This window comes from Amaranthus tricolor, chromosome 7 (assembly GCF_026212465.1).
Source record: "Amaranthus tricolor cultivar Red isolate AtriRed21 chromosome 7, ASM2621246v1, whole genome shotgun sequence".
NCBI lineage: Eukaryota > Viridiplantae > Streptophyta > Magnoliopsida > Caryophyllales > Amaranthaceae > Amaranthus > Amaranthus tricolor.
Genome location: NC_080053.1, coordinates 1,493,938 through 1,520,194, shown reverse-complemented (window position 1 = coordinate 1,520,194; position 26,257 = coordinate 1,493,938).

The window sequence follows — 26,257 nt, the reverse complement described above, 5'->3', positions numbered from 1 at the left end:
CAATTATCATTGATCCTTGTTCATTCTTCATCGTTCATTCTTTAATGATCATTGATCCATATTCATTCTTCATCGTTCATTCTTCAATGATCATTGATCCTTGTTCATTCTTCATCGTTCATTCATTATTCATCATTGATCCTTGTACATTCTTCATCGTTCATTCTACAATGCTCATTGATCCTCGTTCATTCTTCATCGTTCATTGTTTATTGATCATTGATCCTTGTTCATTCTTCATCATTCATTCTTCAATGCTCATTTATCCTTGTTCATTCTTCATCGTTCATTGTTCATTAATCATTGATCCTTGTTCATTCTTCATCGTTCCATCTTCAATGATCATTGATCCTTGTTCATTCTAAATCGTTCATTCTTCAATGCTCATTGATCCTGGTTCATTCTTCATCGTTCATTGTTCATTGATCATTGATCCTTGTTCATTCTTCATCGTTCATTCTTCAATGATCATTGATCCTTGTTCATTCTTCATCGTTCATTCTTTAATGATCATTGATCCATATTCATTCTTCATCGTTCATTCTTCAATGATCATTGATCCTTGTTCATTCTTCATCGTTCCATCTTCAATGATCATTGATCCTTGTTCATTCTAAATCGTTCATTCTTCATTGCTCATTGATCCTGGTTCATTCTTCATCGTTCATTGTTCATTGATCATTAATCCTTGTTCATTCTTCATCGTTCATTCTTCAATGATCATTGATCCTTACTCATTCTTCATCGTTCATTCTTTAATGATCATTGATCCATATTCATTCTTCATCGTTCATTCTTCAATGATCATTGATCCTTGTTCATTCTTCATCGTTCATTCATTATTCATCATTGATCCTTGTACATTCTTCATCGTTCATTCTACAATGCTCATTGATCCTCGTTCATTCTTCATCCTTCATTGTTCATTGATCATTGATCCTTGTTCATTCTTCATCATTCATTCTTCAATGCTCATTGATCCTTGTTCATTCTTCATCGTTCATTGTTCATTAATCATTGATCCTTGTTCATTCTTCATCGTTCATTCATTATTGATCATTGATCCTTGTTCATTCTTCATCGTTCATTCTTCAATGATCAATTATCCTTGTTCATTCTAAATCGTTCATTCTTTAATGATCATTGATCCTTGTTCATTCTTCATCGTTCCATCTTCAATGATCATTGATCCTTGTTCATTCTAAATCGTTCATTCTTCAATGCTCATTGATCCTGGTTCATTCTTCATCGTTCATTGTTCATTGATCATTCATCCTTGTTCATTCTTCAACGTTCATTCTTCAATGATCATTGATCCTTGTTCATTCATCATCGTTCATTCTTTAATGATCAGTGATCCATATTCATTCTTCACCGTTCATTCTTCAATGATCATTGATCCTTGTTCAGTCTTCATCGTTCATTCATTATTCATCATTGATCCTTGTACATTCTTCATCGTTCATTCTACAATGCTCATTGATCCTCGTTCATTCCTCATCGTTCATTGTTCATTGATCATTGATCCTTGTTCATTCTTCATCATTCATTCTTCAATGCTCATTGATCCTTGTTCATTCTTCATCGTTCATTGTTCATTAATCATTGATCAATGTTCATTCTTCATCGTTCCATCTTCAATGATCATTGATCCTTGTTCATTCTAAATCGTTCATTCTTCAATGCTCATTGATCCTGGTTCATTCTTCATCGTTCATTGTTCATTCTTCATCGTTCATTCTTCAATGATCATTGATCCTTGTTCATTCTTCATCGTTCATTCTTTAATGATCATTGATCCATATTCATTTCTCATCGTTCATTCTTCAATGATCATTGATCCTTGTTCATTCTTCATCGTTCCATCTTGAATGATCATTGATCCTTGTTCATTCTAAATCGTTCATTCTTCAATGCTCATTGATCCTGGTTCATTCTTCATCGTTCATTGTTCATTGATCATTGATCCTTGTTCATTCTTCATCGTTCATTCTTCAATTATCATTGATCCTTGTTCATTCTTCATCGTTCATTCTTTAATGATCATTGATCCATATTCATTCTTCATCGTTCATTCTTCAATGATCATTGATCCTTGTTCATTCTTCATCGTTCATTCATTATTCATCATTGATCCTTGTACATTCTTCATCGTTCATTCTACAATGCTCATTGATCCTCGTTCATTCTTCATCGTTCATTGTTTATTGATCATTGATCCTTGTTCATTCTTCATCATTCATTCTTCAATGCTCATTTATCCTTGTTCATTCTTCATCGTTCATTGTTCATTAATCATTGATCCTTGTTCATTCTTCATCGTTCCATCTTCAATGATCATTGATCCTTGTTCATTCTAAATCGTTCATTCTTCAATGCTCATTGATCCTGGTTCATTCTTCATCGTTCATTGTTCATTGATCATTGATCCTTGTTCATTCTTCATCGTTCATTCTTCAATGATCATTGATCCTTGTTCATTCTTCATCGTTCATTCTTTAATGATCATTGATCCATATTCATTCTTCATCGTTCATTCTTCAATGATCATTGATCCTTGTTCATTCTTCATCGTTCCATCTTCAATGATCATTGATCCTTGTTCATTCTAAATCGTTCATTCTTCATTGCTCATTGATCCTGGTTCATTCTTCATCGTTCATTGTTCATTGATCATTAATCCTTGTTCATTCTTCATCGTTCATTCTTCAATGATCATTGATCCTTACTCATTCTTCATCGTTCATTCTTTAATGATCATTGATCCATATTCATTCTTCATCGTTCATTCTTCAATGATCATTGATCCTTGTTCATTCTTCATCGTTCATTCATTATTCATCATTGATCCTTGTACATTCTTCATCGTTCATTCTACAATGCTCATTGATCCTCGTTCATTCTTCATCCTTCATTGTTCATTGATCATTGATCCTGGTTCATTCTTCATCATTCATTCTTCAATGCTCATTGATCCTTGTTCATTCTTCATCGTTCATTGTTCATTAATCATTGATCCTTGTTCATTCTTCATCGTTCATTCATTATTGATCATTGATCCTTGTTCATTCTTCATCGTTCATTCTTCAATGATCAATTATCCTTGTTCATTCTAAATCGTTCATTCTTTAATGATCATTGATCCTTGTTCATTCTTCATCGTTCCATCTTCAATGATCATTGATCCTTGTTCATTCTAAATCGTTCATTCTTCAATGCTCATTGATCCTGATTCATTCTTCATCGTTCATTGTTCATTGATCATTCATCCTTGTTCATTCTTCAACGTTCATTCTTCAATGATCATTGATCCTTGTTCATTCATCATCGTTCATTCTTTAATGATCATTGATCCATATTCATTCTTCACCGTTCATTCTTCAATGATCATTGATCCTTGTTCATTCTTCATCGTTCATTCATTATTCATCATTGATCCTTGTACATTCTTCATCGTTCATTCTACAATGCTCATTGATCCTCGTTAATTCCTCATCTTTCATTGTTCATTGATCATTGATCCTTGTTCATTCTTCATCATTCATTCTTCAATGCTCATTGATCCTTGTTCATTCTTCATCGTTCATTGTTCATTAATCATTGATCAATGTTCATTCTTCATCGTTCCATCTTCAATGATCATTGATCCTTGTTCATTCTAAATCGTTCATTCTTCAATGCTCATTGATCCTGGTTCATTCTTCATCGTTCATTGTTCATTCTTCATCGTTCATTCTTCAATGATCATTGATCCTTGTTCATTCTTCATCGTTCATTCTTTAATGATCATTGATCAATATTCATTTCTCATCGTTCATTCTTCAATGATCATTGATCCTTGTTCATTCTTCATCGTTCCATCTTCATTGATCATTGATCCTTGTTCATTCTAAATCGTTCATTCTTCAATGCTCATTGATCCTGGTTGATTCTTCATCATTCATTGTTCATTGATCATTGATCCTTGTTCATTCTTCATCGTTCATTCTTCAATGATCATTGATCCTTGTTCATTCTTCATCGTTCATTCTTTAATGATCATTGAACCATATTCATTCTTCATCGTTCATTCTTCAATGATCATTGATCCTTGTTCATTCTTCATCGTTCATTCATTATTCATCATTGATCCTTGTACATTCTTCATCGTTCATTCTACAATGCTCATTGATCCTGTTTCATTCTTCATCGTTCATTGTTCATTAATCATTGATCCTTGTTCATTCTTCATCGTTCATTCATTATTGATCATTGATCCTTGTTCATTCTTCATCGTTCATTCTTCAATGATCAATTATCCTTGTTCATTCTAAATCGTTCATTCTTTTATGATCATTGATCCTTGTTCATTCTTCATCGTTCCATCTTCAATGATCATTGATCCTTGTTCATTCTAAATCGTTCATTCTTCAATGCTCATTGATCCTGGTTCATTCTTCATCGTTCATTGTTTATTGATCATTGATCCTTGTTCATTCTTCATCGTTCATTCTTCAATGATCATTGATCCTTGTTCAATCTTCATCGTTCATTCTTTAATGATCATTGATCCATATTCATTCTTCATCGTTCATTCTTCAATGATCATTGATCCTTGTTCATTCTTCATCGTTCCATCTTCAATGATCATTGATCCTTATTCATTCTAAATCGTTCATTCTTCATTGCTCATTGATCCTGGTTCATTCTTCATCGTTCATTGTTCATTGATCATTGATCCTTGTTCATTCTTCATCGTTCATTCTTCAATGATCATTGATCCTTGCTCATTCTTCATCGTTCATTCTTTAATGATCATTGATCCATATTCATTCTTCATCGTTCATTCTTCAATGATCATTGATCCTTGTTCATTCTTCATCGTTCATTCATTATTCATCATTGATCCTTGTACATTCTTCATCGTTCATTCTACAATGCTCATTGATCCTCGTTCATTCTTCATCCTGCATTGTTCATTGATCATTGATCCTTGTTCATTCTTCATCATTCATTCTTCAATGCTCATTGATCCTTTTTCATTCTTCATCGTTCATTGTTCATTAATCATTGATCCTTGTTCATTCTTCATCGTTCATTCATTATTGATTATTGATCCTTGTTCATTCTTCATCGTTCATTCTTCAATGATCAATTATCCTTGTTCATTCTAAATCGTTCATTCTTTAATGATCATTGATCCTTGTTCATTCTTCATCGTTCCATCTTCAATGATCATTGATCCTTGTTCATTCTAAATCGTTCATTCTTCAATGCTCATTGATCCTTGTTCATTCTTCATCGTTCATTGTTCATTGATCATTGATCCTTGTTCATTCTTCATCGTTCATTCTTCCATGATCATTGATCCTTCTTCATTCTTCATCGTTCATTCTTTAATGATCATTGAACCATATTCATTCTTCATCGTTCATTCTTCAATGATCATTGATCCTTGTTCATTCTTCATCGTTCATTCATTATTCATCATTGATCCTTGTACATTCTTCATCGTTCATTCTACAATGTTCATTGATCCTCGTTCATTCTTCATCGTTCATTGTTTATTGATCATTGATCCTTGTTCATTCTTCATCATTCATTCTTCAATGCTCATTGATCCTTGTTCATTCTTCATCGTTCATTGTTCATTAATCATTGATCCTTGTTCATTCTTCATCGTTCCATCTTCAATGATCATTGATCCTTGTTCATTCTAAATCGTTCATTCTTCAATGCTCATTGATCCTGGTTCATTCTTCATCGTTCATTGTTCATTGATCATTGATCCTTGTTCATTCTTCATCGTTCATTCTTCAATGATCATTGATCCTTGTTCATTCTTCATCGTTCATTCTTTAATGATCATTGATCCATATTCATTCTTCATCGTTCATTCTTCAATGATCATTGATCCTTGTTCATTCTTCATCGTTCCATCTTCAATGATCATTGATCCTTGTTCATTCTAAATCGTTCATTCTTCATTGCTCATTGATCCTGGTTCATTCTTCATCGTTCATTGTTCATTGATCATTAATCCTTGTTCATTTTTCATCGTTCATTCTTCAATGATCATTGATCCTTACTCATTCTTCATCGTTCATTCTTTAATGATCATTGATCCATATTCATTCTTCATCGTTCATTCTTCAATGATCATTGATCCTTGTTCATTCTTCATCGTTCATTCATTATTCATCATTGATCCTTGTACATTCTTCATCGTTCATTCTACAATGCTCATTGATCCTCGTTCATTCTTCATCCTTCATTGTTCATTGATCATTGATCCTTGTTCATTCTTCATCATTCATTCTTCAATGCTCATTGATCCTTGTTCATTCTTCATCATTCATTCATTATTGATCATTGATCCTTGTTCATTCTTCATCGTTCATTCTTCAATGATCAATTATCCTTGTTCATTCTAAATCGTTCATTCTTTAATGATCATTGATCCTTGTTCATTTTTCATCGTTCCATCTTCAATGATCATTGATCCTTGTTCATTCTAAATCGTTCATTCTTCAATGCTCATTGATCCTGGTTCATTCTTCATCGTTCATTGTTCATTGATCATTCATCCTTGTTCATTCTTCATCGTTCATTCTTCAATGATCATTGATCCTTGTTCATTCATCATCGTTCATTCTTTAATGATCATTGATCCATATTCATTCTTCACCGTTCATTCTTCAATGATCATTGATCCTTGTTCATTCTTCATCGTTCATTCATTATTCATCATTGATCCTTGTACATTCTTCATCGTTCATTCTACAATGCTCATTGATCCTCGTTCATTCTTCATCGTTCATTGTTCATTGATCATTGATCCTTGTTCATTCTTCATCATTCATTCTTCAATGCTCATTGATCCTTGTTCATTCTTCATCGTTCATTGTTCATTAATCATTGATCAATGTTCATTCTTCATCGTTCCATCTTCAATGATCATTGATCCTTGTTCATTCTAAATCGTTCATTCTTCAATGCTCATTGATCCTGGTTCATTCTTCATCGTTCATTCTTCATTCTTCATCGTTCATTCTTCAATGATCATTGATCCTTGTTCATTCTTCATCGTTCATTCTTTAATGATCATTGATCCATATTCATTTCTCATCGTTCATTCTTCAATGATCATTGATCCTTGTTCATTCTTCATCGTTCCATCTTGAATGATCATTGATCCTTGTTCATTCTAAATCGTTCATTCTTCAATGCTCATTGATCCTGGTTCATTCTTCATCGTTCATTGTTCATTCTTCATCGTTCATTCTTCAATGATCATTGATCCTTGTTCATTCTTCATCGTTCATTCTTTAATGATCATTGATCCATATTCATTTCTCATCGTTCATTCTTCAATGATCATTGATCCTTGTTCATTCTTCATCGTTCCATCTTGAATGATCATTGATCCTTGTTCATTCTAAATCGTTCATTCTTCAATGCTCATTGATCCTGGTTCATTCTTCATCGTTCATTGTTCATTGATCATTGATCCTTGTTCATTCTTCATCGTTCATTATTCAATTATCATTGATCCTTGTTCATTCTTCATCGTTCATTCTTTAATGATCATTGATCCATATTCATTCTTCATCGTTCATTCTTCAATGATCATTGATCCTTGTTCATTCTTCATCGTTCATTCTACAATGCTCATTGATCCTCGTTCATTCTTCATCGTTCATTGTTTATTGATCATTGATCCTTGTTCATTCTTCATCATTCATTCTTCAATGCTCATTGATCCTTGTTCATTCTTCATCCTTCATTGTTCATTAATCATTGATCCTTGTTCATTCTTCATCGTTCCATCTTCAATGATCATTGATCCTTGTTCATTCTAAATCGTTCATTCTTCAATGCTCATTGATCCTGGTTCATTCTTCATCGTTCATTGTTCATTGATCATTGATCCTTGTTCATTCTTCATCGTTCATTCTTCAATGATCATTGATCCTTGTTCATTCTTTAATGATCATTGATCCATATTCATTCTTCATCGTTCATTCTTCAATGATCATTGATCCTTGTTCATTCTTCATCGTTCCATCTTCAATGATCATTGATCCTTGTTCATTCTAAATCGTTCATTCTTCATTGCTCATTGATCCTGGTTCATTCTTCATCGTTCATTGTTCATTGATCATTAATCCTTGTTCATTCTTCATCGTTCATTCTTCAATGATCATTGATCCTTACTCATTCTTCATCGTTCATTCTTTAATGATCATTGATCCATATTCATTCTTCATCGTTCATTCTTCAATGATCATTGATCCTTGTTCATTCTTCATCGTTCATTCATTATTCATCATTGATCCTTGTACATTCTTCATCGTTCATTCTACAATGCTCATTGATCCTCGTTCATTCTTCATCCTTCATTGTTCATTGATCATTGATCCTTGTTCATTCTTCATCATTCATTCTTCAATGCTCATTGATCCTTGTTCATTCTTCATCGTTCATTGTTCATTAATCATTGATCCTTGTTCATTCTTCATCGTTCATTCATTATTGATCATTGATCCTTGTTCATTCTTCATCGTTCATTCTTCAATGATCAATTATCCTTGTTCATTCTAAATCGTTCATTCTTTAATGATCATTGATCCTTGTTCATTCTTCATCGTTCCATCTTCAATGATCATTGATCCTTGTTCATTCTAAATCGTTCATTCTTCAATGCTCATTGATCCTGGTTCATTCTTCATCGTTCATTGTTCATTGATCATTCATCCTTGTTCATTCTTCAACGTTCATTCTTCAATGATCATTGATCCTTGTTCATTCATCATCGTTCATTCTTTAATGATCAGTGATCCATATTCATTCTTCACCGTTCATTCTTCAATGATCATTGATCCTTGTTCAGTCTTCATCGTTCATTCATTATTCATCATTGATCCTTGTACATTCTTCATCGTTCATTCTACAATGCTCATTGATCCTCGTTCATTCCTCATCGTTCATTGTTCATTGATCATTGATCCTTGTTCATTCTTCATCATTCATTCTTCAATGCTCATTGATCCTTGTTCATTCTTCATCGTTCATTGTTCATTAATCATTGATCAATGTTCATTCTTCATCGTTCCATCTTCAATGATCATTGATCCTTGTTCATTCTAAATCGTTCATTCTTCAATGCTCATTGATCCTGGTTCATTCTTCATCGTTCATTGTTCATTCTTCATCGTTCATTCTTCAATGATCATTGATCCTTGTTCATTCTTCATCGTTCATTCTTTAATGATCATTGATCCATATTCATTTCTCATCGTTCATTCTTCAATGATCATTGATCCTTGTTCATTCTTCATCGTTCCATCTTGAATGATCATTGATCCTTGTTCATTCTAAATCGTTCATTCTTCAATGCTCATTGATCCTGGTTCATTCTTCATCGTTCATTGTTCATTGATCATTGATCCTTGTTCATTCTTCATCGTTCATTCTTCAATTATCATTGATCCTTGTTCATTCTTCATCGTTCATTCTTTAATGATCATTGATCCATATTCATTCTTCATCGTTCATTCTTCAATGATCATTGATCCTTGTTCATTCTTCATCGTTCATTCATTATTCATCATTGATCCTTGTACATTCTTCATCGTTCATTCTACAATGCTCATTGATCCTCGTTCATTCTTCATCGTTCATTGTTTATTGATCATTGATCCTTGTTCATTCTTCATCATTCATTCTTCAATGCTCATTTATCCTTGTTCATTCTTCATCGTTCATTGTTCATTAATCATTGATCCTTGTTCATTCTTCATCGTTCCATCTTCAATGATCATTGATCCTTGTTCATTCTAAATCGTTCATTCTTCAATGCTCATTGATCCTGGTTCATTCTTCATCGTTCATTGTTCATTGATCATTGATCCTTGTTCATTCTTCATCGTTCATTCTTCAATGATCATTGATCCTTGTTCATTCTTCATCGTTCATTCTTTAATGATCATTGATCCATATTCATTCTTCATCGTTCATTCTTCAATGATCATTGATCCTTGTTCATTCTTCATCGTTCCATCTTCAATGATCATTGATCCTTGTTCATTCTAAATCGTTCATTCTTCATTGCTCATTGATCCTGGTTCATTCTTCATCGTTCATTGTTCATTGATCATTAATCCTTGTTCATTCTTCATCGTTCATTCTTCAATGATCATTGATCCTTACTCATTCTTCATCGTTCATTCTTTAATGATCATTGATCCATATTCATTCTTCATCGTTCATTCTTCAATGATCATTGATCCTTGTTCATTCTTCATCGTTCATTCATTATTCATCATTGATCCTTGTACATTCTTCATCGTTCATTCTACAATGCTCATTGATCCTCGTTCATTCTTCATCCTTCATTGTTCATTGATCATTGATCCTGGTTCATTCTTCATCATTCATTCTTCAATGCTCATTGATCCTTGTTCATTCTTCATCGTTCATTGTTCATTAATCATTGATCCTTGTTCATTCTTCATCGTTCATTCATTATTGATCATTGATCCTTGTTCATTCTTCATCGTTCATTCTTCAATGATCAATTATCCTTGTTCATTCTAAATCGTTCATTCTTTAATGATCATTGATCCTTGTTCATTCTTCATCGTTCCATCTTCAATGATCATTGATCCTTGTTCATTCTAAATCGTTCATTCTTCAATGCTCATTGATCCTGATTCATTCTTCATCGTTCATTGTTCATTGATCATTCATCCTTGTTCATTCTTCAACGTTCATTCTTCAATGATCATTGATCCTTGTTCATTCATCATCGTTCATTCTTTAATGATCATTGATCCATATTCATTCTTCACCGTTCATTCTTCAATGATCATTGATCCTTGTTCATTCTTCATCGTTCATTCATTATTCATCATTGATCCTTGTACATTCTTCATCGTTCATTCTACAATGCTCATTGATCCTCGTTAATTCCTCATCGTTCATTGTTCATTGATCATTGATCCTTGTTCATTCTTCATCATTCATTCTTCAATGCTCATTGATCCTTGTTCATTCTTCATCGTTCATTGTTCATTAATCATTGATCAATGTTCATTCTTCATCGTTCCATCTTCAATGATCATTGATCCTTGTTCATTCTAAATCGTTCATTCTTCAATGCTCATTGATCCTGGTTCATTCTTCATCGTTCATTGTTCATTCTTCATCGTTCATTCTTCAATGATCATTGATCCTTGTTCATTCTTCATCGTTCATTCTTTAATGATCATTGATCAATATTCATTTCTCATCGTTCATTCTTCAATGATCATTGATCCTTGTTCATTCTTCATCGTTCCATCTTCATTGATCATTGATCCTTGTTCATTCTAAATCGTTCATTCTTCAATGCTCATTGATCCTGGTTGATTCTTCATCATTCATTGTTCATTGATCATTGATCCTTGTTCATTCTTCATCGTTCATTCTTCAATGATCATTGATCCTTGTTCATTCTTCATCGTTCATTCTTTAATGATCATTGAACCATATTCATTCTTCATCGTTCATTCTTCAATGATCATTGATCCTTGTTCATTCTTCATCGTTCATTCATTATTCATCATTGATCCTTGTACATTCTTCATCGTTCATTCTACAATGCTCATTGATCCTGTTTCATTCTTCATCGTTCATTGTTCATTAATCATTGATCCTTGTTCATTCTTCATCGTTCATTCATTATTGATCATTGATCCTTGTTCATTCTTCATCGTTCATTCTTCAATGATCAATTATCCTTGTTCATTCTAAATCGTTCATTCTTTTATGATCATTGATCCTTGTTCATTCTTCATCGTTCCATCTTCAATGATCATTGATCCTTGTTCATTCTAAATCGTTCATTCTTCAATGCTCATTGATCCTGGTTCATTCTTCATCGTTCATTGTTTATTGATCATTGATCCTTGTTCATTCTTCATCGTTCATTCTTCAATGATCATTGATCCTTGTTCATTCTTCATCGTTCATTCTTTAATGATCATTGATCCATATTCATTCTTCATCGTTCATTCTTCAATGATCATTGATCCTTGTTCATTCTTCATCGTTCCATCTTCAATGATCATTGATCCTTATTCATTCTAAATCGTTCATTCTTCATTGCTCATTGATCCTGGTTCATTCTTCATCGTTCATTGTTCATTGATCATTGATCCTTGTTCATTCTTCATCGTTCATTCTTCAATGATCATTGATCCTTGCTCATTCTTCATCGTTCATTCTTTAATGATCATTGATCCATATTCATTCTTCATCGTTCATTCTTCAATGATCATTGATCCTTGTTCATTCTTCATCGTTCATTCATTATTCATCATTGATCCTTGTACATTCTTCATCGTTCATTCTACAATGCTCATTGATCCTCGTTCATTCTTCATCCTGCATTGTTCATTGATCATTGATCCTTGTTCATTCTTCATCATTCATTCTTCAATGCTCATTGATCCTTGTTCATTCTTCATCGTTCATTGTTCATTAATCATTGATCCTTGTTCATTCTTCATCGTTCATTCATTATTGATCATTGATCCTTGTTCATTCTTCATCGTTCATTCTTCAATGATCAATTATCCTTGTTCATTCTAAATCGTTCATTCTTTAATGATCATTGATCCTTGTTCATTCTTCGTCGTTCCATCTTCAATGTTCATTGATCCTTGTTCATTCTAAATCGTTCATTCTTCAATGCTCATTGATCCTGGTTCATTCTTCATCGTTCATTGTTCATTGATCATTCATCCTTGTTCATTCTTCATCGTTCATTCTTCAATGATCATTGATCCTTGTTCATTCATCATCGTTCATTCTTTAATGATCATTGATCCATATTCATTCTTCACCGTTCATTCTTCAATGATCATTGATCCTTGTTCATTCTTCATCGTTCATTCATTATTCATCATTGATCCTTGTACATTCTTCATCGTTCATTCTACAATGCTCATTGATCCTCGTTCATTCTTCATCGTTCATTGTTCATTGATCATTGATCCTTGTTCATTCTTCATCATTCATTCTTCAATGCTCATTGATCCTTGTTCATTCTTCATCGTTCATTGTTCATTAATCATTGATCAATGTTCATTCTTCATCGTTCCATCTTCAATGATCATTGATCCTTGTTCATTCTAAATCGTTCATTCTTCAATGCTCATTGATCCTGGTTCATTCTTCATCGTCCATTGTTCATTCTTCATCGTTCATTCTTCAATGATCATTGATCTTTGTTCATTCTTCATCGTTCATTCTTTAATGATCATTGATCCATATTCATTTCTCATCGTTCATTCTTCAATGATCATTGATCCTTGTTCATTCTTCATCGTTCCATCTTGAATGATCATTGATACTTGTTCATTCTAAATCGTTCATTCTTCAATGCTCATTGATCCTGGTTCATTCTTCATCGTTCATTGTTCATTGATCATTGATCCTTGTTCATTCTTCATCGTTCATTCTTTAATGATCATTGATCCTTGTTCATTCTTCATCGTTCATTCTTTAATGATCATTGATCCATATTCATTCTTCATCGTTCATTCTTCAATGATCATTGATCCTTGTTCATTCTTCATCGTTCATTCATTATTCATCATTGATCCTTGTACATTCTTCATCGTTCATTCTACAATGCTCATTGATCCTCGTTCATTCTTCATCGTTCATTGTTTATTGATCATTGATCCTTGTTCATTCTTCATCGTTCATTCTTCAATGATCATTGATCCTTGTTCATTCTTCATCGTTCATTCTTTAATGATCATTGATCCATATTCATTCTTCATCGTTCATTCTTCAATGATCATTGATCCTTGTTCATTCTTCATCGTTCCATCTTCAATGATCATTGATCCTTATTCATTCTAAATCGTTCATTCTTCATTGCTCATTGATCCTGGTTCATTCTTCATCGTTCATTGTTCATTGATCATTGATCCTTGTTCATTCTTCATCGTTCATTCTTCAATGATCATTGATCCTTGCTCATTCTTCATCGTTCATTCTTTAATGATCATTGATCCATATTCATTCTTCATCGTTCATTCTTCAATGATCATTGATCCTTGTTCATTCTTCATCGTTCATTCATTATTCATCATTGATCCTTGTACATTCTTCATCGTTCATTCTACAATGCTCATTGATCCTCGTTCATTCTTCATCCTGCATTGTTCATTGATCATTGATCCTTGTTCATTCTTCATCATTCATTCTTCAATGCTCATTGATCCTTGTTCATTCTTCATCGTTCATTGTTCATTAATCATTGATCCTTGTTCATTCTTCATCGTTCATTCATTATTGATCATTGATCCTTGTTCATTCTTCATCGTTCATTCTTCAATGATCAATTATCCTTGTTCATTCTAAATCGTTCATTCTTTAATGATCATTGATCCTTGTTCATTCTTCGTCGTTCCATCTTCAATGTTCATTGATCCTTGTTCATTCTAAATCGTTCATTCTTCAATGCTCATTGATCCTGGTTCATTCTTCATCGTTCATTGTTCATTGATCATTCATCCTTGTTCATTCTTCATCGTTCATTCTTCAATGATCATTGATCCTTGTTCATTCATCATCGTTCATTCTTTAATGATCATTGATCCATATTCATTCTTCACCGTTCATTCTTCAATGATCATTGATCCTTGTTCATTCTTCATCGTTCATTCATTATTCATCATTGATCCTTGTACATTCTTCATCGTTCATTCTACAATGCTCATTGATCCTCGTTCATTCTTCATCGTTCATTGTTCATTGATCATTGATCCTTGTTCATTCTTCATCATTCATTCTTCAATGCTCATTGATCCTTGTTCATTCTTCATCGTTCATTGTTCATTAATCATTGATCAATGTTCATTCTTCATCGTTCCATCTTCAATGATCATTGATCCTTGTTCATTCTAAATCGTTCATTCTTCAATGCTCATTGATCCTGGTTCATTCTTCATCGTCCATTGTTCATTCTTCATCGTTCATTCTTCAATGATCATTGATCTTTGTTCATTCTTCATCGTTCATTCTTTAATGATCATTGATCCATATTCATTTCTCATCGTTCATTCTTCAATGATCATTGATCCTTGTTCATTCTTCATCGTTCCATCTTGAATGATCATTGATACTTGTTCATTCTAAATCGTTCATTCTTCAATGCTCATTGATCCTGGTTCATTCTTCATCGTTCATTGTTCATTGATCATTGATCCTTGTTCATTCTTCATCGTTCATTCTTTAATGATCATTGATCCTTGTTCATTCTTCATCGTTCATTCTTTAATGATCATTGATCCATATTCATTCTTCATCGTTCATTCTTCAATGATCATTGATCCTTGTTCATTCTTCATCGTTCATTCATTATTCATCATTGATCCTTGTACATTCTTCATCGTTCATTCTACAATGCTCATTGATCCTCGTTCATTCTTCATCGTTCATTGTTTATTGATCATTGATCCTTGTTCATTCTTCATCATTCATTCTTCAATGCTCATTGATCCTTGTTCATTCTTCATCGTTCATTGTTCATTAATCATTGATCCTTGTTCATTCTTCATCGTTCCATCTTCAATGATCATTGATCCTTGTTCATTCTAAATCGTTCATTCTTATATGCTCATTGATCCTGGTTCATTCTTCATCGTTCATTGTTCATTGATCATTGATGCTTGTTCATTCTTCATCGTTCATTCTTCAATGATCATTGATCCTTGTTCATTCTTCATCGTTCATTCTTTAATGATCATTGATCCATATTCATTCTTCATCGTTCATTCTTCAATGATCATTGATCCTTGTTCATTCTTCATCGTTCCATCTTCAATGATCATTGATCCTTGTTCATTCTAAATCGTTCATTCTTCATTGCTCATTGATCCTGGTTCATTCTTCATCGTTCATTGTTTATTGATCATTGATCCTTGTTCATTCTTCATCGTTCATTCTTCAATGATCATTGATCCTTGTTCATTCTTCATCGTTCATTCTTTAATGATCATTGATCCATATTCATTCTTCATCGTTCATTCTTCAATGATCATTGATCCTTGTTCATTCTTCATCGTTCATTCATTATTCATCATTGATCCTTGTACATTCTTCATCGTTCATTCTACAATGCTCATTGATCCTCGTTCATTCTTCATCGTTCATTGTTCATTGATCATTGATCCTTGTTCATTCTTCATCATTCATTCTTCAATGCTCATTGATCCTTGTTCATTCTTCATCGTTTATTGTTCATTAATCATTGATCCTTGTTCATTCTTCATCGTTCCATCTTCAATGATCATTGATCCTTGTTCATTCTAAATCGTTCATTCTTCAATGCTCATTGATCCTGGTTCATTCTTCATCGTTCATTGTTCATTGATCATTGATCCTTGTTCATTCTTCATCGTTCATTCTTCAATGATCATTGATCCTTGTTCTTTTTTCATCGTTCATTCTTTAATGATCATTGATCCATATTCATTCTTCATCGTTTATTCTTCAATGATCATTGATCCTTGTTCATTCTTCATCGTTCCATCTTCAATGATCATTGATCCTTGTTCATTCTAAATCTTTCATTCTTCATTGCTCATTGATCCTGGTTCATTCTTCATCGTTCATTGTTCATTGATCATTAATCCTTGTTCATTCTTCATCGTTCATTCTTCAATGATCATTGATCCTTGCTCATTCTTCATCGTTCATTCTTTAATGATCATTGATCCATATTCATTCTTCATCGTTCATTCTTCAATGATCATTGATCCTTGTTCATTCTTCATCGTTCATTCATTATTCATCATTGATCCTTGTACATTCTTCATCGTTCATTCTACAATGCTCATTGATCCTCGTTCATTCTTCATCCTTCATTGTTCATTGATCATTGATCCTTGTTCATTCTTCATCATTCATTCTTCAATGCTCATTGATCCTTGTTCATTCTTCATCGTTCATTGTTCATTAATCATTGATCCTTGTTCATTCTTCATCGTTCATTCTACAATGCTCATTGATCCTCGTTCATTCTTCATCCTGCATTGTTCATTGATCATTGATCCTTGTTCATTCTTCATCATTCATTCTTCAATGCTCATTGATCCTTGTTCATTCTTCATCGTTCATTGTTCATTAATCATTGATCCTTGTTCATTCTTCATCGTTCATTCATTATTGATCATTGATCCTTGTTCATTCTTCATCGTTCATTCTTCAATGATCAATTATCCTTGTTCATTCTAAATCGTTCATTCTTTAATGATCATTGATCCTTGTTCATTCTTCGTCGTTCCATCTTCAATGTTCATTGATCCTTGTTCATTCTAAATCGTTCATTCTTCAATGCTCATTGATCCTGGTTCATTCTTCATCGTTCATTGTTCATTGATCATTCATCCTTGTTCATTCTTCATCGTTCATTCTTCAATGATCATTGATCCTTGTTCATTCATCATCGTTCATTCTTTAATGATCATTGATCCATATTCATTCTTCACCGTTCATTCTTCAATGATCATTGATCCTTGTTCATTCTTCATCGTTCATTCATTATTCATCATTGATCCTTGTACATTCTTCATCGTTCATTCTACAATGCTCATTGATCCTCGTTCATTCTTCATCGTTCATTGTTCATTGATCATTGATCCTTGTTCATTCTTCATCATTCATTCTTCAATGCTCATTGATCCTTGTTCATTCTTCATCGTTCATTGTTCATTAATCATTGATCAATGTTCATTCTTCATCGTTCCATCTTCAATGATCATTGATCCTTGTTCATTCTAAATCGTTCATTCTTCAATGCTCATTGATCCTGGTTCATTCTTCATCGTCCATTGTTCATTCTTCATCGTTCATTCTTCAATGATCATTGATCTTTGTTCATTCTTCATCGTTCATTCTTTAATGATCATTGATCCATATTCATTTCTCATCGTTCATTCTTCAATGATCATTGATCCTTGTTCATTCTTCATCGTTCCATCTTGAATGATCATTGATACTTGTTCATTCTAAATCGTTCATTCTTCAATGCTCATTGATCCTGGTTCATTCTTCATCGTTCATTGTTCATTGATCATTGATCCTTGTTCATTCTTCATCGTTCATTCTTTAATGATCATTGATCCTTGTTCATTCTTCATCGTTCATTCTTTAATGATCATTGATCCATATTCATTCTTCATCGTTCATTCTTCAATGATCATTGATCCTTGTTCATTCTTCATCGTTCATTCATTATTCATCATTGATCCTTGTACATTCTTCATCGTTCATTCTACAATGCTTATTGATCCTCGTTCATTCTTCATCGTTCATTGTTTATTGATCATTGATCCTTGTTCATTCTTCATCATTCATTCTTCAATGCTCATTGATCCTTGTTCATTCTTCATCGTTCATTGTTCATTAATCATTGATCCTTGTTCATTCTTCATCGTTCCATCTTCAATGATCATTGATCCTTGTTCATTCTAAATCGTTCATTCTTATATGCTCATTGATCCTGGTTCATTCTTCATCGTTCATTGTTCATTGATCATTGATGCTTGTTCATTCTTCATCGTTCATTCTTCAATGATCATTGATCCTTGTTCATTCTTCATCGTTCATTCTTTAATGATCATTGATCCATATTCATTCTTCATCGTTCATTCTTCAATGATCATTGATCCTTGTTCATTCTTCATCGTTCCATCTTCAATGATCATTGATCCTTGTTCATTCTAAATCGTTCATTCTTCATTGCTCATTGATCCTGGTTCATTCTTCATCGTTCATTGTTTATTGATCATTGATCCTTGTTCATTCTTCATCGTTCATTCTTCAATGATCATTGATCCTTGTTCATTCTTCATCGTTCATTCTTTAATGATCATTGATCCATATTCATTCTTCATCGTTCATTCTTCAATGATCATTGATCCTTGTTCATTCTTCATCGTTCATTCATTATTCATCATTGATCCTTGTACATTCTTCATCGTTCATTCTACAATGCTCATTGATCCTCGTTCATTCTTCATCGTTCATTGTTCATTGATCATTGATCCTTGTTCATTCTTCATCATTCATTCTTCAATGCTCATTGATCCTTGTTCATTCTTCATCGTTTATTGTTCATTAATCATTGATCCTTGTTCATTCTTCATCGTTCCATCTTCAATGATCATTGATCCTTGTTCATTCTAAATCGTTCATTCTTCAATGCTCATTGATCCTGGTTCATTCTTCATCGTTCATTGTTCATTGATCATTGATCCTTGTTCATTCTTCATCGTTCATTCTTCAATGATCATTGATCCTTGTTCTTTTTTCATCGTTCATTCTTTAATGATCATTGATCCATATTCATTCTTCATCGTTTATTCTTCAATGATCATTGATCCTTGTTCATTCTTCATCGTTCCATCTTCAATGATCATTGATCCTTGTTCATTCTAAATCTTTCATTCTTCATTGCTCATTGATCCTGGTTCATTCTTCATCGTTCATTGTTCATTGATCATTAATCCTTGTTCATTCTTCATCGTTCATTCTTCAATGATCATTGATCCTTGCTCATTCTTCATCGTTCATTCTTTAATGATCATTGATCCATATTCATTCTTCATCGTTCATTCTTCAATGATCATTGATCCTTGTTCATTCTTCATCGTTCATTCATTATTCATCATTGATCCTTGTACATTCTTCATCGTTCATTCTACAATGCTCATTGATCCTCGTTCATTCTTCATCCTTCATTGTTCATTGATCATTGATCCTTGTTCATTCTTCATCATTCATTCTTCAATGCTCATTGATCCTTGTTCATTCTTCATCGTTCATTGTTCATTAATCATTGATCCTTGTTCATTCTTCATCGTTCATTCTTCAATGATCATTGATCCTTGTTCATTCTTCATCGTTCATTCTTTAATGATCATTGATCCATATTCATTCTTCATCGTTCATTCTTCAATGATCATTGATCCTTGTTCATTCTTCATCGGTCATTCATTATTCATCATTGATCCTTGTACATTCTTCATTGTTCATTCTACAATGCTCATTGATCTGTTTCATTCTTCATCGTTCATTGTTCATTGATCATTGATCCTTGTTCATTCTTCATCGTTCATTCTTCAATGGTCATTGATCCTTGTTCATTATTCATCGTTCATTGTTCATTAATCATTGATCCTTGTTCATTCTTCATCGTTCATTCATTATTGATCATTGATCCTTGTTCATTCTTCATCGTTCATTCTTCAATGATCAATTATCCTTGTTCATTCTAAATCGTTCATTCTTTAATGATCATTGATCCTTGTTCATTCTTCATCGTTCCATCTTCAATGATCATTGATCCTTGTTCATTCTAAATCGTTCATTCTTCAATGCTCATTGATCCTGGTTCATTCTTCATCGTTCATTGTTCATTGATCATTAATCCTTGTTCATTCTTCATCGTTCATTCTTCAATGATCATTGATCCTTACTCATTCTTCATCGTTCATTCTTTAATGATCATTGATCCATATTCATTCTTCATCGTTCATTCTTCAATGATCATTGATCCTTGTTCATTCTTCATCGTTCATTCATTATTCATCATTGATCCTTGTACATTCTTCATCGTTCATTCTACAATGCTCATTGATCCTCGTTCATTCTTCATCCTTCATTGTTCATTGATCATTGATCCTTGTTCATTCTTCATCATTCATTCTTCAATGCTCATTGATCCTTGTTCATTCTTCATCGTTCATTGTTCATTAATCATTGATCCTTGTTCATTCTTCATCGTTCATTCTTCAATGATCATTGATCCTTGTTCATTCTTCATCGTTCATTCTTTAATGATCATTGATCCATATTCATTCTTCATCGTTCATTCTTCAATGATCATTGATCCTTGTTCATTCTTCATCGTTCATTCATTATTCATCATTGATCCTTGTACATTCTTCATCGTTCATTCTACAATGCTCATTGATCCTCGTTCATTCTTCATCGTTCATTGTTCATTGATCATTGATCCTTGTTTATTCTTCATCATTCATTCTTCAATGATCATTGATCCTTGTTCTTTTTTCAACGTTCATTCTTTAATGATCATTGATCCATATTCATTCTTCATCGTTTATTCTTCAATGATCATTGATCCTTGTTCATTCTTCATCGTTCCATCTTCAATGATCATTGATCCTTGTTCATTCTAAATCTTTCATTCTTCATTGCTCATTGATCCTGGTTCATTCTTCATCGTTCATTGTTCATTGATCATTAATCCTTGTTCATTCTTCATCGTTCATTCTTCAATGATCATTGATCCTTGCTCATTCTTCATCGTTCATTCTTTAATGATCATTGATCCATATTCATTCTTCATCGTTCATTCTTCAATGATCATTGATCCTTGTTCATTCTTCATCGTTCATTCATTATTCATCATTGATCCTTGTACATTCTTCATCGTTCATTCTACAATGCTCATTGATCCTCGTTCATTCTTCATCCTTCATTGTTCATTGATCATTGATCCTTGTTCATTCTTCATCATTCATTCTTCAATGCTCATTGATCCTTGTTCATTCTTCATCGTTCATTGTTCATTAATCATTGATCCTTGTTCATTCTTCATCGTTCATTCTTCAATGATCATTGATCCTTGTTCATTCTTCATCGTTCATTCTTTAATGATCATTGATCCATATTCATTCTTCATCGTTCATTCTTCAATGATCATTGATCCTTGTTCATTCTTCATCGGTCATTCATTATTCATGATTGATCCTTGTACATTCTTCATCGTTCATTCTACAATGCTCATTGATCCTGTTTCATTCTTCATCGTTCATTGTTCATTGATCATTGATCCTTGTTCATTCTTCATCGTTCATTCTTCAATGGTCATTGATTCTTGTTCATTATTCATCGTTCATTGTTCATTAATCATTGATCCTTGTTCATTCTTCATCGTTCATTCATTATTGATCATTGATCCTTGTTCATTCTTCATCGTTCATTCTTCAATGATCAATTATCCTTGTTCATTCTAAATCGTTCATTCTTTAATGATCATTGATCCTTGTTCATTCTTCATCGTTCCATCTTCAATGATCATTGATCCTTGTTCATTCTAAATCGTTCATTCTTCAATGCTCATTGATCCTGGTTCATTCTTCATCGTTCATTGTTCATTGATCATTCATCCTTGTTCATTCTTCATTGTTCATTCTTCAATGATCATTGATCCTTGTTCATTCATCATCGTTCATTCTTTAATGATCATTGATCCATATTCATTCTTCACCGTTCATTCTTCAATGATCATTGATCCTTGTTCATTCTTCATCGTTCATTCATTATTCATCATTGATCCTTGTACATTCTTCATCGTTCATTCTACAATGCTCATTGATCCTCGGTCATTCTTCATCGTTCATTGTTCATTGATCATTGATCCTTGTTCATTCTTCATCATTCATTCTTCAATGCTCATTGATCCTTGTTCATTCTTCATCGTTCATTGTTCATTAATCATTGATCCTTGTTCATTCTTCATCGTTCATTCTTTAATGATCATTGATCCATATTCATTCTTCATCGTTCATTCTTCAATGATCATTGATCCTTGTTCATTCTTCATCGTTTCATCTTCATTGATCATTGATCCTTGTTCATTCTAAATCGTTCATTCTTCAATGCTCATTGATCCTGGTTCATTCTTCATCGTTCATTGTTCATTGATCATTGATCCTTGTTCATTCTTCATCGTTCATTCTTCAATGATCATTGATCCTTGTTCATTCTTCATCGTTCATTCTTTAATGATCATTGATCCATATTCATTCTTCATCGTTCATTCTTCAATGATCATTGATCCTTGTTCATTCTTCATCGTTCATTCATTATTCATCATTGATCCTTGTACATTCTTCATCGTTCATTCTACAATGCTCATTGATCCTCATTCATTCTTCATCGTTCATTGTTTATTGATCATTGATCCTTGTTCATTCTTCATCATTCATTCTTCAATGCTCATTGATCCTTGTTCATTCTTCATCGTTCATTGTTCATTAATCATTGATCCTTGTTCATTCTTCATCGTTCCATCTTCAATGATCATTGATCCTTGTTCATTCTAAATCGTTCATTCTTCAATGCTCATTGATCCTGGTTCATTCTTCATCGTTCATTGTTCATTGATCATAGATCCTTGTTCATTCTTCCTCGTTCATTCTTCAATGATCATTGATCCTTGCTCATTCTTCATCATTCATTCTTTAATGATCATTGATCCATATTCATTCTTCATCGTTCATTCTTCAATGATCATTGATCCTTGTTCATTCTTCATCGTTCATTCATTATTCTTCATTGATCCTTGTACATTCTTCATCGTTCATTCTACAATGCTCATTGATCCTCGTTCATTCTTCATCCTTCATTGTTCATTGATCATTGATCCTTGTTCATTCTTCATCATTCATTCTTCAATGCTCATTGATCCTTGTTCATTCTACATCGTTCATTGTTCATTAATCATTGATCCTTGTTCATTCTTCATCGTTCATTCTTCAATGATCATTGATCCTTGTTCATTCTTCATCGTTCATTCTTTAATGATCATTGATCCATATTCATTTTTCATCGTTCATTCTTCAATGATCATTGATCCTTGTTCATTCTTCATCGTTCCATCTTCATTGATCATTGATCCTTGTTCATTCTAAATCGTTCATTCTTCAATGCTCATTGATCCTGGTTGATTCTTCATCATTCATTTTTCTTTGATCATTGATCCTTGTTCATTCTTCATCGTTCATTCTTCAATGATCATTGATCCTTGTTCATTCTTCATCGTTCATTCTTTAATGATCATTGAACCATATTCATTCTTCATCGTTCATTCTTCAATGATCATTGATCCTTGTTCATTCTTCATCGTTCATTCATTATTCATCATTGATCCTTGTACATTCTTCATCGTTCATTCTACAATGCTCATTGATCCTGTTTCATTCTTCATCGTTCATTGTTCATTGATCATTGATCCTTGTTCATTCTTCATCGTTCATTCTTCAATGCTCATTGATCCTTGTTCATTCTTCATCGTTCATTGTTCATTGATCATTGATCCTTGTTCATTCTTCATCGTTCATTGTTCATTGATCATTGATCCTTGTTCATTCTTCATCGTTCATTCTTCAATGATCAATTATCCTTGTTCATTCTAAATCGTTCATTCTTTAATGATCATTGATCCTTGTTCATTCTTCATCGTTCCATCTTCAATGATCATTGATCCTTGTTCATTCTAAATCGTTCATTCTTCAATGCTCATTGATCCTGGTTCATTCTTCATCGTTCATTGTTCATTGATCATTCATCCTTGTTCATTCTTCATCGTTCATTCTTCAATGATCATTGATCCTTGTTCATTCATCATCGTTCATTCTTTAATGATCATTGATCCATATTCATTCTTCACCGTTCATTCTTCAATGATCATTTATCCTTGTTCATTCTTCATCGTTCATTCAATATTCATCATTGATCCTTGTACATTCTTCATCGTTCATTCTACAATGCTCATTGATCCTCGTTCATTCTTCATCGTTCATTGTTCATTGATCATTGATCCTTGTTCATTCTTCATCATTCATTCTTCAATGCTCATTGATCCTTGTTCATTCTTCATCGTTCATTGTTCATTAATCATTGATCAATGTTCATTCTTCATCGTTCCATCTTCAATGATCAATGATCCTTGTTCATTCTAAATCGTTCATTCTTCAATGCTCATTGATCCTGGTTCATTCTTCATCGTTCATTGTTCATTCTTCATCGTTCATTCTTCAATGATCATTGATCCTTGTTCATTCTTCATCGTTCATTCTTTAATGATCATTGATCCATATTCATTTCTCATCGTTCATTCTTCAATGATCATTGATCCTTGTTCATTCTTCATCGTTCCATCTTGAATGATCATTGATCCTTGTTCATTCTAAATCGTTCATTCTTCAATGCTCATTGATCCTGGTTCATTCTTCATCGTTCATTGTTCATTGATCATTGATCCTTGTTCATTCTTCATCGTTCATTCTTCAATGATCATTGATCCTTGTTCATTCTTCATCGTTCATTCTTTAATGATCATTGATCCATATTCATTCTTCATCGTTCATTCTTCAATGATCATTGATCCTTGTTCATTCTTCATCGTTCCATCTTCAATGATCATTGATCCTTGTTCATTCTAAATCGTTCATTCTTCAATGCTCATTGATCCTGGTTCATTCTTCATCGTTCATTGTTCATTGATCATTGATGCTTGTTCATTCTTCATCGTTCATTCTTCAATGATCATTGATCCTTGTTCATTCTTCATCGTTCATTCTTTAATGATCATTGATCCATATTCATTCTTCATCGTTCATTCTTCAATGATCATTGATCCTTGTTCATTCTTCATCGTTCATTCATTATTCATCATTGATCCTTGTACATTCTTCATCGTTCATTCTACAATGCTCATTGATCCTCGTTCATTCTTCATCGTTCATTGTTCATTGATCATTGATCCTTGTTCATTCTTCATCATTCATTCTTCAATGCTCATTGATCCTTGTTCATTCTTCATCGTTCATTGTTCATTAATCATTGATCCTTGTTCATTCTTCATCGTTCCATCTTCAATGATCATTGATCCTTGTTCATTCTAAATCGTTCATTCTTCAATGCTCATTGATCCTGGTTCATTCTTCATCGTTCATTGTTCATTGATCATTGATCCTTGTTCATTCTTCATCGTTCATTCTTCAATGATCATTGATCCTTGTTCTTTTTTCATCGTTCATTCTTTAATGATAATTGATCCATATTCATTCTTCATCGTTCATTCTTCAATGATCATTGATCCTTGTTCATTCTTCATCGTTCCATCTTCAATGATCATTGATTCTTGTTCATTCTAAATCGTTCATTCTTCAATGCTCATTGATCCTGGTTCATTCTTCATCGTTCATTGTTCATTGATCATTGATCCTTGTTCATTCTTCATCGTTCATTCTTCAATGATCATTGATCCTTGTTCATTCTTCATCGTTCATTCTTTAATGATCATTGATCCATATTCATTCTTCATCGTTCATTCTTCAATGATCATTGATCCTTGTTCATTCTTCATCGTTCGTTCATTATTCATCATTGATCCTTGTAC